Source organism: Delphinapterus leucas, chromosome 7 (genome assembly GCF_059928025.1).
Source record: "Delphinapterus leucas isolate spDelLeu-1000000601 "Yukka" chromosome 7, BTC_Dleu_Yukka2, whole genome shotgun sequence".
Lineage (NCBI taxonomy): Eukaryota > Metazoa > Chordata > Mammalia > Artiodactyla > Monodontidae > Delphinapterus > Delphinapterus leucas.
This window is the reverse complement of record NC_143135.1, coordinates 78,680,798-78,693,411: the sequence shown is the minus strand read 5'-3', so window position 1 is coordinate 78,693,411 and position 12,614 is coordinate 78,680,798. Positions and strand designations below refer to the sequence as shown.

The 12,614-nt window shown below is 35.7% G+C and overlaps 1 protein-coding gene and 1 pseudogene across 1 annotated transcript in view; one reads left to right on the top strand and one right to left on the bottom strand.

Annotated features, from left to right (window-relative positions):
- The window catches only part of LOC111171265 (tripartite motif-containing protein 43), a 46,587-nt gene extending 34,262 nt beyond the window's left edge, over positions 1 to 12,325 (bottom strand). Inside the window, exons 1-2 of the mRNA XM_089915471.1 lie at positions 9,043 to 12,325; positions 7,808 to 7,906 (exon numbers count right to left, since the gene is read on the bottom strand). The gene's annotated coding sequence lies outside the window, so the exon portion shown is untranslated. The remainder of the gene's footprint in view (positions 1 to 7,807; positions 7,907 to 9,042) is intronic.
- LOC149748791 (mitochondrial import receptor subunit TOM6 homolog pseudogene) lies at positions 4,060 to 5,098 on the top strand (annotated as a pseudogene).
- Positions 12,326 to 12,614: the final 289 nt, after the last annotated feature.

Here is a 12,614-nt window from a genome sequence, read left to right as displayed (position 1 = left end):
ACCTGAATGTGTTTGGGTGTGTCCTCATATGCAAAAGTCTGAAAGTATCTGAATACATCCTTTTGCCTACTTTTATATTTGCCTACTTTTATATTAATGTATCTTAAATTATATATATATTTTATATTTGCCTACTTTTATAATGGCCTGAGGTGAATTTATGAATGTTCTAGGTAATTGTTATCTCTTGGGCATTTTCATAGTTCATAGAGGTCACCAGTACTTGCAAATACATGTGAAATGTAACATTGAGATGTGAAACTAATTTTTTTGTCTCTTTTTCTCTTTTAGACATATCAGCGTCCACAGAGTCTAGAAGTCTGTGTAGATCATTCTGGAGTACCTATTTTCCATGAAGGGTAACGTATACCAGACTAATTAAAACTTTATGGTAGATGTTAGAAATGTTAATATGCCTTCAAACATTAAATGCCATGCAGCAATATTAGGTATGTAACTTACATTGTCATATAATTTTTACAATAACCTAGAAATGTGGGTTTTGTCTTCTCTTTTACACATGGGAAAACTGAAACAAGATTACAGTGAAGTGGCCGTTGTGATTCAAACCTCATGTTTTTTCCGTATTCCCTTCTATTGCAGTGTGATACTTTCTGTTTGAGCTGAACGGGTGTTTTTTTTTTCTTTGAAGGACTGTGCTGTGCATTGTAGGACATTTGGAATTTTGGGCCCTGGGACACTAAGACATCAACACTGTGGCATCTGAGAAAACCCATACTTTTCCACAGCTGTCAGTTGAGAGCCTCTCAATATACTATGCTGTAGTTTATAGAAACGCAGCACTGTATTGAAATCTTCCACTCTGTTTCCATATCCTTCAGAACTCAAACCCAAAGTTTTACTGTAATTTTTGTCTTCCAGTGTTAGATTTTTCTCAAGTAAATAATAGTGGGTTTCACCTACTTTGGGCTTGACCATCACAGGTTGTGTAAACAGTTATTTTTAGGTTGTTTGCATGTTCTCACTTTGCTGGTTTATCAAAATACGAACGTTTTCAATCTTTGGTCATACCACTTCATGATAGCTTCATGAGGAAACTGGAATGTAAACTATCAGTGAAAAGCTGATTTTGGATTTTGTGATGGTTTTAAGCATCTTCACTCAGGAACTCCAAAACTGCTATACTAAATGGCATTCTGGGTTTAACTTTAGTCTTCTGGTAGTTTTTTAAGGTTTTTTGGGGGGGAGGGGTGGGGGGTGTTGTTTTAACTTTTGTGTAGTTGCTTTATAATGTTGTACCAGTTTCTGCTGTACAGCAAAGTGAATCAGCTGTACGTGTACATCTATCCCCTCTTTTTTGGATTTCCTTCCCGTTTAGGTCACCACAGAGCACTGAGTAGAGTTCCCTGTGCTGTACAGTAGGTTCTCATAGTCTTCTGGCAGTTTTAATTGTTTAGTAATTTAGACACTTGTAAGACACTTGTAAGTTACACACTTATTTCTTTTTTGGTTAAGTCACTTATCACTTAACATTTCTGAACTTGATTGTGAGATTGTGAGATTTTATTGCTGAAATTTTTCTATGCTAATTTACAGGATGAAATATTGGAGCTGTTGTAGAAAAAAAACTTCTGATTTTAATACATTCTTAGCCCAAGAGGGCTGTACAACAGGGAAACACACGTGGACTAAAAAGGATGCTGTAAGTAGCATTTTAAAAATAGCTTATTGGAGTGTATTTATCTGAGTCATTTTGAAGAGATTTGAGATTATTCTGTCTTTAGATTTAAAAAAACAAGTTTTTCTCTCCGTCACACAGTAAAGTTTGATGAGCCTAAAAACTGAAGTTAATCTGAGTCAAGCTCTCTCAAAGCACTGCTCTTTGATCAAAATAGCCATTATGTATGTTGATGCAAATATGTAGGTTTTTGTGAAATAGTTAAGCTAGCCTAAATTGAAGCATATTTTTCTGTAATTCCATACCTTGTTCCCAGTTTTTGTTTTTTAAAAATCACTTTTCTGGTCATTTGATGTTATTAATCATTTAGACTTCTGATTCTCTTTTGGCCACTTAACATCATTCAACCATATACAGATGTACAAATACTCTTAGTGGCCGAAGGGAAGGATTGCACACTTGTTTTATTGGGATTGTTTTGAAAGCCTCTGCTTGCTACCAGGAAATTTATCAAAAGAGAAGAGAAAGCATCAGTACCTACTTCCCTGACAGTATTTTAAAAAGACTTGTGTCTGTGTAAATAATCCCCCAAAATCCCATTAAATTGTAAGAAGGCAAGCAATTATTTGCTAAATAAACGTTTGTTGGCTATTATTAATGTATCTTAAATTAGTTTTATGTGCTGTATTGGCACTAATAACCTCAAGATAATGAACCTTTTCAGTATGTGTGTCTTTACGTTCAAATTACTTTAGGAATTCATTTAGTCTACATTTGCATATTTTATAGTTTCCGCTTTTTAATAACACATGGGTTTACGTATTATAAATGTATCCATTAAGTTATAATAATTTATCTACCACAAAACTTCTAGGAATGTTTTATTAGTAAAAAGTGAAATCTCCCTGTATTTTCTCTAAGGTTCAAAAGTTTGAAAGTTTTGGTTTGAAAAAATAAAATGTTGTTTTATGCACAAAAGTTTTCATAGTATGACCCTTGATGAAACACATTTTTTGGTATTTTTTAATGCATGTAGTTATCAAGTATTGAGTGTCTAAGCCAGGTGGCTGAGGGCAAAAAAATGTAAGTCATATAAGTAATTTAAATTCAGTTAGTGTCATTGTATGAATATATAAATATTACTTTTTAAAACAGTAGTGTCTCGCAGTTTCCTGCATTAAATTACCCTCAGCTACAGAACGAATCACAACTTGTCTTTCAGATAGCTATTGTTATAGCAGTGTGTCACTCATAGGTAATAATATTTTCGTAACAGTAATCAAAAGATTACTTCCACAAATTCTCACCCTTTTTTGCATGTTATTATGAGAGGAAAGTATTCAATAACAACAACAGATAGTTATAACTAATCAATTATTTTTTCCCAAATTTCAATTTGTAGAAAGTAAATGGAAAGTTCTTATGCATGAGGTTAAGATGTTGTCTGGTTTATCCTGCTAAGCAAATGTGTTTTTCACTTCAGTCTTCAAAAGTGTGTTCTCAAATCATAAAACTATAAGATTCTTTGTATTTTATTTTATTGGTTTAACTTCTTGATGGGCGCTTTAGAAGTTGTTTGTGCTTAAAAGCATTAAGGGCTCAGTTTTGTGTGGTATTTTTGTTCTCAATTTAGATGGGTCAAATTACTCTTTTTAAGAGGTTAATTATGTGGCACTTTGTAAATTCATAAAGTTTCTCTTCCATTACAGGGGAAAAACGTTGTTCCGTGTAGACATGACTGGCATCAGACTGGGGGTGAAGTCACCATTTTAGTATATGCTAAAAATTCACTTCCGGAACTTAGTCAAGTGGTAGCAAATAGTACCTTGGTAAGTACACTAAATATCTTTTTTTTTTCGTTTTTTTTTTTTTTTTGCGGTACGCGGGCCTCTCACTGCTGTGGCCTCTCCCGCTGCGGAGCACAGGCTCCGGACGCGCAGGCTCAGCGGCCATGGCTCACGGGCCCAGCCATTCCGCGGCATGTGGGATCTACCCGAACCGGGGCACGAATCCGTGTCCCCTGAATCGGCAGGCAGACTCTCAACCACTGCGCCACCAGGGAAACCCAGTACTTCATTTTTGAGTGGAAGAACAAAGTCAAATCCTGTATATTATTAAGTGCAAATTCTGGTTTTTCTCCCCCTAAAAGTACACTGTGCTTCTGAATGCATATGTGATTCATGTGCAGTATTCAACTAAAAGTGCCTTTGGGGAAAAACTAATCAATGGGTGTTGTTTTGCATTTTAAGACATTAAGTAAAAGATTTATTTTTACTAGAATGATAAAAATTAATAGCAAAAATACTCTTTAGCATGTGTTTCTAAGTATACGAGCCTAAGATCTATTAGTAAGAAAGCCAGCTTCACTGATGTATGTCATTAAATGAAGAAAATTAAGTAAAGAATACTGTAACAATGAGGAATGAGGAAAAAAATCTATTTTAATCTAAACATGAAAATAAACTGGCTGTCTGCTCAGATTCTCAAAGAAGCTCATCTACATCTTTAATCCTTATATCTTCCTGGTTTTTAGTATCATTGACTCCAGAAGTACCTAAAAGAATTATCTAGAGAGGTGCTGCTATGGCTTCCAGTGGGGTTGATGTGAATGATGCGGGCTCAGCAAATAAAGTTCCCGAAATTCTGAAATTCAGGACAACTTGGGAGATTGGCTTTGAGGCGTCTACTGCTTCACCACCGATAGGAATGACTTCCAGAGGAATTTGATCCTCAGTTTGGGACTCTTTGCTGTGGGAGTTTGGCTGGACAGGAATTTGAGTGACAATGACCTAAAGGCACCTCAGCCAGGGGTGTAGCCATAAAAACACATAGAACCCCTGTGCTGTATCTGAACCTTCCAAACACAGTGCCTCCCGTCTGTGACCATTACACGACTTGCCCTGATGGCAACTGAAGTTTGATTCAGATGGGCACCTTTCCTTCCCTGCCTTGTAATAGAGAAGTACTTCTTGTACTCTATTACAAGTTATTCATTAAGGGATGTTGCCTATAAGCTTAAATTATACATAATGGCCCATCTCTGGGAACCCTGCTTCCCAGGTAATGAACATTAAGTTAAAATACCTTTTTTTAAGCTCACAGGAAACAACCTGACCAGGCCCACCAGTGAATGACTGCAGGGAGGAAGAAATTAACACATCCCCTCTGCAGGCTGACAGGAACCAGGAAATGTTTGACTTTACTCCCTCCCCTTTTAGTATGAAAGGAGCCTGAATTCTAACTCAGGCAAAATGGTTCTTTGGGTCACGCCATCTTCTCGGTCTGTTGGCTTTCCGAATAAAGTAGTTATTCCTTGCCCCAGCAGCTCATCTCTCAATTATTGGCTGGTCGTACAGCGAGCGATAGAGCTTAGACTTGGTAACAGCCTGATTTCCTTTTCTTTGCTGAGTCTATTCAGAACACCCTTCTCTGGTCAGCAGGCAGGTTTCAGCTAAAGTGTTGTCCTCTATTCCTTAAAGTTCTGTACATAGTTCCTAAGTTTCTGAAGAGTATGGTCTTTGCTCTTGTCTTTGTTCTTGATCTAATCTAATGGTATTTTAACAAATATTTGAAATAGAGATTATGCACAAAGGAAATAAAAAGAATTATCTACAGTTGACCCTTGAACAGCATGGGTTTGAACTGCATAAGTGCCCTTGCACGTGGATTTTTTTCACTAAATATGCACCACAATACTACATGATCCGCAGCTGTTTGAATACACAGATGTGAAACCTCAGATACGGAGGGCTAACTGTAAAGTAATATGCAGATTTTTGACAGGCAGGGGGCTGGTGCCCCTAACCCCTGTGTTGTTTGAGGGTCAACTGTATTTGTCTGTCCTGTTATCACCTCAAACTCATCATGTTCCAAATAAACTAAACTTCAGAATGTAGGCTCCACAGGGCAGGGATTTTTGCCTGTTTTGTACACTGCTGAATCCCCAGTACCCAGAATGGTACCAGGGGTACAGTAAATGCTCAGTAAATAATTGAGAATTGAATGAATATACTCCTGTATGGAAAAACTGAGAACAACATTAGCTCAACCATCAGAGTTACCTCTGCCTATCATTATCTTTGACTAGACTATTTTACAACTCTGTAGTGACAGAACTTAACTTGTAGTAATGTAGTAATACAAATAATTCATGCCCACTGAAATGCACAATTTCTCTAGTGAACGTTCAATTGACTTACTTCCCCCAATGTGGAAGAAATCAGTTTTTCAGCTATTAAGCACACTCATTTCAGCATTCCTAAGGAGCTCATTTTTTGTATCATCTTTGAATTCTCCTTCGAACCACTTTTAACTCCTTTCTGGTCCCCTTATTAATTAATGCATTAAATAAAATTTTTACACATGTTCAGTTTATATTTGTATGAGAATTATGGTTTTTTTTTTTTTTTTTTGTGGTACGCGGGCCTCTCCCTGTTGTGGCCTCTCCTGTTGCGGAGCACAGGCCCTGGATGCGCAGGCTCAGCGGGCCCAGCCGCTCCGCGGCATGTGGGATCTTCCCGGACCGGGGCATGAACCTGCGTCCCCTGCATCGGCAGGCAGACTCCCAACCACTGCGCCACCAGGGAAGCCCGAGAATTATGGTTTTACTTTAAAAAATCCTTTATGATTTTTGGAAGTCCCACTGAGATGTACATGGACTCTGCTTGAAGAACCAAGAACGGGCAGCTTAAAACCAGACATGTCTTCTTTTGGCTCTCAGATGTAAATACCAAGCAGCAGTAGAATTTTAACTTTGCTGAAACTCTGTATCTCTAACTTAATTTTTTTCTACTGATCCTGTGTTTTGTTTATGTTTCTAGTTTGCTTACAGTAGGTAAATTATTCCCTATTTGTGGTAGCAATGTTTAAGAATTTAAGATTTCATGCCTTGTCATTTGGTAATCTCTGTAAATGGATCCATAGATTATCAAGATCTCTTTTGGGTGAGAAATTACATACATAGTCTTGTTTTTAGCAATTTAAAAAACAAATTTGTGTATCTGCCCATTTTGAGTTAAAATCATATAGGATTTTGTGCCCATGGTGAAGGTGAACAGTTTTTTGATATCTTGACCAAGTAAATGTTCTCTTTCTGAGTTTACTCTTGAACTGTGACTGAAGCTATATGTTTATTGATTTCTCTGTTTGTATGTTTCTGTTTATAAATCAGAAAGGTCTATATCTTTCATTGTGTGCCTCTAGAGAGTATTAATAATTAGACAATAAAGTCTTTTATATTGAAAGAACTCCATTCTAATTGAGAGATAGAGATAAATAAGCACTTATATAAAAATATTTCTAAAATCCCCATAAAATAAAATTGAACTTCTAATACTTTAAAAGTTCAGAAATTTAAAAAAACTCTTACAGAAATTAAAAAACATTCTAAGAATACAATTTCACATTGTTAAAGTAAGTTGTTAGCAAACAAGACTGATTTAATCATTTTAGCTTAATATAAACAGCTATATTTTCTCTGATTTATCAGTGTTAAGTTTCCCTTCCTCTCTACATTTCAAGCAAATCAAAGTACGTAAAGTTCTGATCATGTCGTGATGTTCTGCAACTCGGTATAAGCTGTTCTCTGCCTCTGGCATTTCCTGCCTATCTTGATACAGTGGAAAACTATTTTTTCTGTAGAATTAAGCTCAATGAACACAGGTTCTGTGATCACTCCTCGAAGTGCTCTCATGGGTTAATAACAGTAATACCCAAAATGCTAAGTGTATTGAGCCTTACAGTAGTTACTTGCTTACCCATGTTAACTCATCTAACCCACCCACACAGGAAGGGATCAACAAAGCTTGGCTCCTTTCTCTCTTCTCTTTTACTCCTTCCCTCAAGTTAACCTAGTGCTTCACATGCATAGCATTTTGACAGTTATCTGAAAAACTTTAAAAGGTTAGGTGAAGAGGGAAGCTAAAATGTTAAACCTATAAGTCAAATGTAATTTTTGAGATTTACAAAACAAATGCTGTGATATCACTGTTGGAAGAAGAATTTAATACATCATTCCATAAGTAATTCTTAAGCAATATAAAATACTTATTCATTATGAAAAATGAGAAAAGGAAGATAAGCAAAATATACCTGGCAGAATATTTATCTTGACATTTTTCCATTAAACATGTAAACCTTTTCTAGAATACTAAAGTAACATAAAATTACCTGAAAGAATCATGCCCTATGAAGCCAGGCCCGATATTATAAATCACCTTAACACTTCCCTTCCACCTCTCATCTGGTGGAGCAGTTCCTCCCAAATAGCTGTCAAGAGAACACAAAAATGACAGATAAATGCTGAGCATCACCATTTCTTAGAAGAAATCATAAAGTGTGATGATGAGATATTTCACTCATTCATTTAACAAGTATATATTGAGGATTTACTAAGTGCCAGGTACTGTAAAATTTCCTTGCCTTGTGGAGCTTACATTCTAGTGAGAGAGCCATAACTGAGATAAATGAGGAAAATGTTTAATATATTACTGATAAGAGCCAAGGAGAGGAATTCCCTGGCAGTCCAGTGGTTAGGACTCGGCACTTTCACTGCCTGGGCCTGGGTTCAGTCCCAGGCCGGGGAACTAAGATCCCGCAAGCCCCACAGCATGGGCAAGAAAATAGAAAGAGCTAAGGAGAAAAAAGCCCAACCAAAATAGTGAGGGGAAATGGGAAGCATCAGCCTTTCTACTTTTGACTTTATTTACATAGGGAAGCGTTAGGTCCAAGAAATCCTGAACATGTGAAATTCATGACTGTGTTAAAGAGAAGAAATTTCTAGAAAAGCTGCTGATTACATAGTAGCCACTCACAAAGCAATTACCAAATTGTATTGGTACATACATTAAACAAAATAGAAGTTAGGTGATTTGAAAAGCAACACAGTTATACAATACAATAATAACAAACGTTAATTGAATATCATATTATAGATACTTTATATACATGATCTCATCTACTTCTCATAATAACTCTGTCAGGGAGAAACTATTTCTGTCTTCATTTTACAGAGAAGGAAACTGAGTCAGAGAAAGATTGAGTAACTGGTATAAGTTCACACATCTGGTAAGTGGTAGACATTACCACATTTTTAAAATGCAGGTCAAATACAAATATCAAATGAAGATCTAAGAAAATCTAACTACTTGAAAAATCTCAAATCAGTATTTTTATCTTTGGACATAGTTTTGCTTTTGAGACTTTCATTTGTAGCAAACAAAGTAATGTTTTCTTATTATTTCTTAGTCATTAAACTGACTGCTCTTCTCTTACGGAAAAAAAAGATGTGGTCTGTTTTTCCAATTTCAGGAGTCATTCTGATACAAAACGTATTCGTTTTACAAGAGAAAATGGGCATACTAGTGTAAAATATCTTATTCTCAAATCCAACTAGAAAACTATACCGTAATAATATTTCTGCATCATTATATCCAATGGGGTGTACAGGGATTTGAGGGATTCCCACTCCTTCTTCAACATCAAGTCTGAAGGTGTACTCTGCAAAAATCAATTGCATAAGAGGAAAACGATTGAAGAATCTGAGCAAGGGGTAGAAAGGAATTTCTTTTGTTACTATTGCAAATTAGCTATATGTTTGAAATGATATTCAAAATTTAAAGTTCCCCAAAAGTCAATTATTGTTTTATCTAATATGGTCTATTTAATTTGACAGTAAGAAATTAAATCATTTATACTTTAATATAAAATCAGTTATAGGGATTACAGACTCCCCAACTTGCTTTGACATTTCATGTAATTCTCTTGAATTTTACAAGAATATCTTATTTCCTCAAGGATATCTCAAATCCTTCTTAAAGAAGCTTCAGTTAACCAGATACCTGGAAAATGCGTCCCAGATTCTGAAACCAGAAAGAATTATAAACAAAAAAAATTAAAGGGAATTTATGAGATTTTGTGAATAAGTGATAAGGTTCTTACTCAAACAGTAACAATATTCTCCTTAAAGGAAGATGAAAAGTATTGTCAGGCTTAAAACCTAATTGGGACTTTGGTTTTCAGCCAAAATAGAGTTCTCTAGAGCATTATTACCACTATCTTAGAAAAAAGGGAGGTTTCAGGACTTCCCTGGTAGTCCAGTAGTTAAGACTCCGAGTTCCCAATGCAGTGGGCCCAGGTTTGATCCCTGTCAGGGAACTAGATCCCATATGCCACAACGAAGATCCTGCATGCTGCAACTAAGACCCAGAGCAGCCAAATAAATAAATAAATAAATATTTTTTAAAAAGAAGAAGAAAAAAGGGAGGTTTCAAACAAGTGACATCAGATTCCACTTAAGAAAGTAAAAACAAAAAAAGAGCAAATAAAGCAAAAATAAGCAGGAGAAAGGATATACTAAACATCAGAGCAGAAATCTAAGAAATAGGAAACAGAAAAATGATGGAGATTATCAATGAAATCCAAAGCTGGTTCTCTGAGAGGATTAATAAAATTGATAAATCTCTAGCAAGACAAATCAGGAAAAGAAGAAAAAATATATAAATTGCTAATATCAGGAATAAAGACGAGAATAGCACTCCAGTACCTGCAGAAAAAGAGAGAGAAAGAGAAAGAGAGAGAATGTATTATGAACAACTCTAAACCCATAAATTTGACAACTTAGATGAAATGGACAAAATTCTTAAACAACACAAACTACCAAATCTCACTCAAGAATAAATAGGTAACCTAAACAGCCATATATCTATTAAAGAAATTGAATTTGTAGTTAAAAACGTTCCTACGCAAAAAACACCAGGCGCATATGGATTCACTGAAGGATTCTACAAACATTCACAGACAAAAATCAAACCCATTCTATATAAACACTTGCAGAAAAATGAAAAAGATGAAATAGTTCTTAACTCATTCCATGAAGCCAATGTTACTGTTACCAAGATGAGACAGAGATATTACAAGAAAATAAATTGATAGCAGTAAGGGATAAACAATATCCCTTATCACTAAAGACAGATTCTTAATAAAATTGTAGCAAAAATCCAATAATATACCAACACTATGAAAAGAATAATACATTGTGACCAAGTAGAGTCTGTCCCAGGATGTTGTGGTTTAACATTCAAAAATCAATCTGGGGAGTCCCCTGGTAGCTTAGTGGTTAGGATTCTGGACTTTCACTGCCATGGCCCAGGTTCAATACCTGGTTGCGGAACATCCTGCAAGCTGTGCAGCATGGCCAAAAAAAAAAAAAAACACATCAATCTGTATAATTGAAAAAACATAAATATGAACAACGTAAGATCACTATAATAGATGCAGTAAAAGCATTTGACAACGGGCTTCTCTGGTGGCACAGTGGTTAAGAACCCACCCGCCAATGCAGGGGACGTGGGTCAAGCCCTGGCCCGGGAAGATCCCACATGCCATGGAGCAACTAAGCCCGTGTGCCACAACTACTGATCTTGTGCTCTAGAGCCTGCGAGCCACAACTACTGAAGCCTGCGCGCCTACAGCCCATGCTCTGCAACAAGAGAAGCTACTGCAATGAGAAGCCCGCACACCACGAGGAAGAGTAACCCCAGCTCGCCACAACTAGAGAAAGCCCATGCATAGCACCGAAGACCCAACACAGTCAAAAATTTAAAAATTAAAAAGAGCATTTGTCAAAATCCAATACATACTGCTAGTGAAATGAGATAAATGTGCTAAGATAAAACTCGTAGCACTTTAGAAGTGAACTTCCTCAATCTGATAAAAAGAATCTATAAAAAATATACAGCTACTATTATACTTAACAGAGAAAGACTAGGACAGTCTTTGGGGCAGGAACATGGCAAGGATATCTGCTCTAACAACTTTTTTCAGCAATGTTCTAGAGGTACCAGACGCTACAATAAGAAAAGAAAATAAAAGGCACCCAGATTAGAAACAAAGAAATAAAACTGTCTTTATTTGCTGATGACATGATCATCTATGCAAAAACTCTGATAGAATCCACAAAAACCTAGTAGGATGAATTAGTTTAACAAGTTTTCATAATACAAGATCAATATATTTCTTCTAAAAATAAAATAACATTTCTATTTACTAGCAATGACCAACTGGAAATTGAAATTTAAAATGTAATTTAAAACAGCATAAAACTTTGACATTTTTATGGATAAATGTGAAAATAGACATGCATGGTCTGTACAGTGAAACTACAAACATGCTGAGAGAAAGTAAAGAATACCTAAGTAAATGGATAGTTGTGCCATATTCACGGATCAGAAGATTCAATATTTTTAAAATGTCAATTCTGCTCAAACTGATCTATAGGTTTAATTCAATCTCAAATCAACCTCCCAGGAGACTTTTTGGTAGAAATTGATAAGTTGGTTCTAAACTTCACATGGGAAGGACCTAGAATAGCTACCAAAACTTTGAAAAAGAATTGTAACTTGGAGGATGTACATATCTATTAGAACGTAAAGTTAACAAGATTGACCATACTAAGTGTTGACAACAGTGTAGCAGCTGGAACACTCATACACTGCTGCTGCAATATCAAATGGTACAACCAATTTGAAAAACAATTTGAAAATCATCTATAATATTATCCAGCCATGCCACTTCTATGTATTTGCTCAAGAGAAATAAAAACATATGTACATATAAAGACTTGCATACAACTGTTCATAGCAGCTTTATGTGTAATATCTCCAAAACTTAAAGCAATCCAAGTTTCCAACAAAAAGTAAATGAATGAACAAACTGTAGAGTATCCATTCAATAGAATACCATTCAGCAAAAAAAAAAAAAAAAAAAGAAATGAAATACTGACACGGACATCAACATAAATGAATCTCAAAATAACTGTACTGACAGAAAGCAAATCAATGATTTCCTAGGGATTGGCAGGGAGGGGGTAGGGTTGAGAGGAAGGCTTTACAAAAAGATGAGAGGAAACTTTTTTGGTTAATGGATATGTTCATTATCTTGATTGTGGATATGGTTATGCAGATGTCAAAACTTTTCA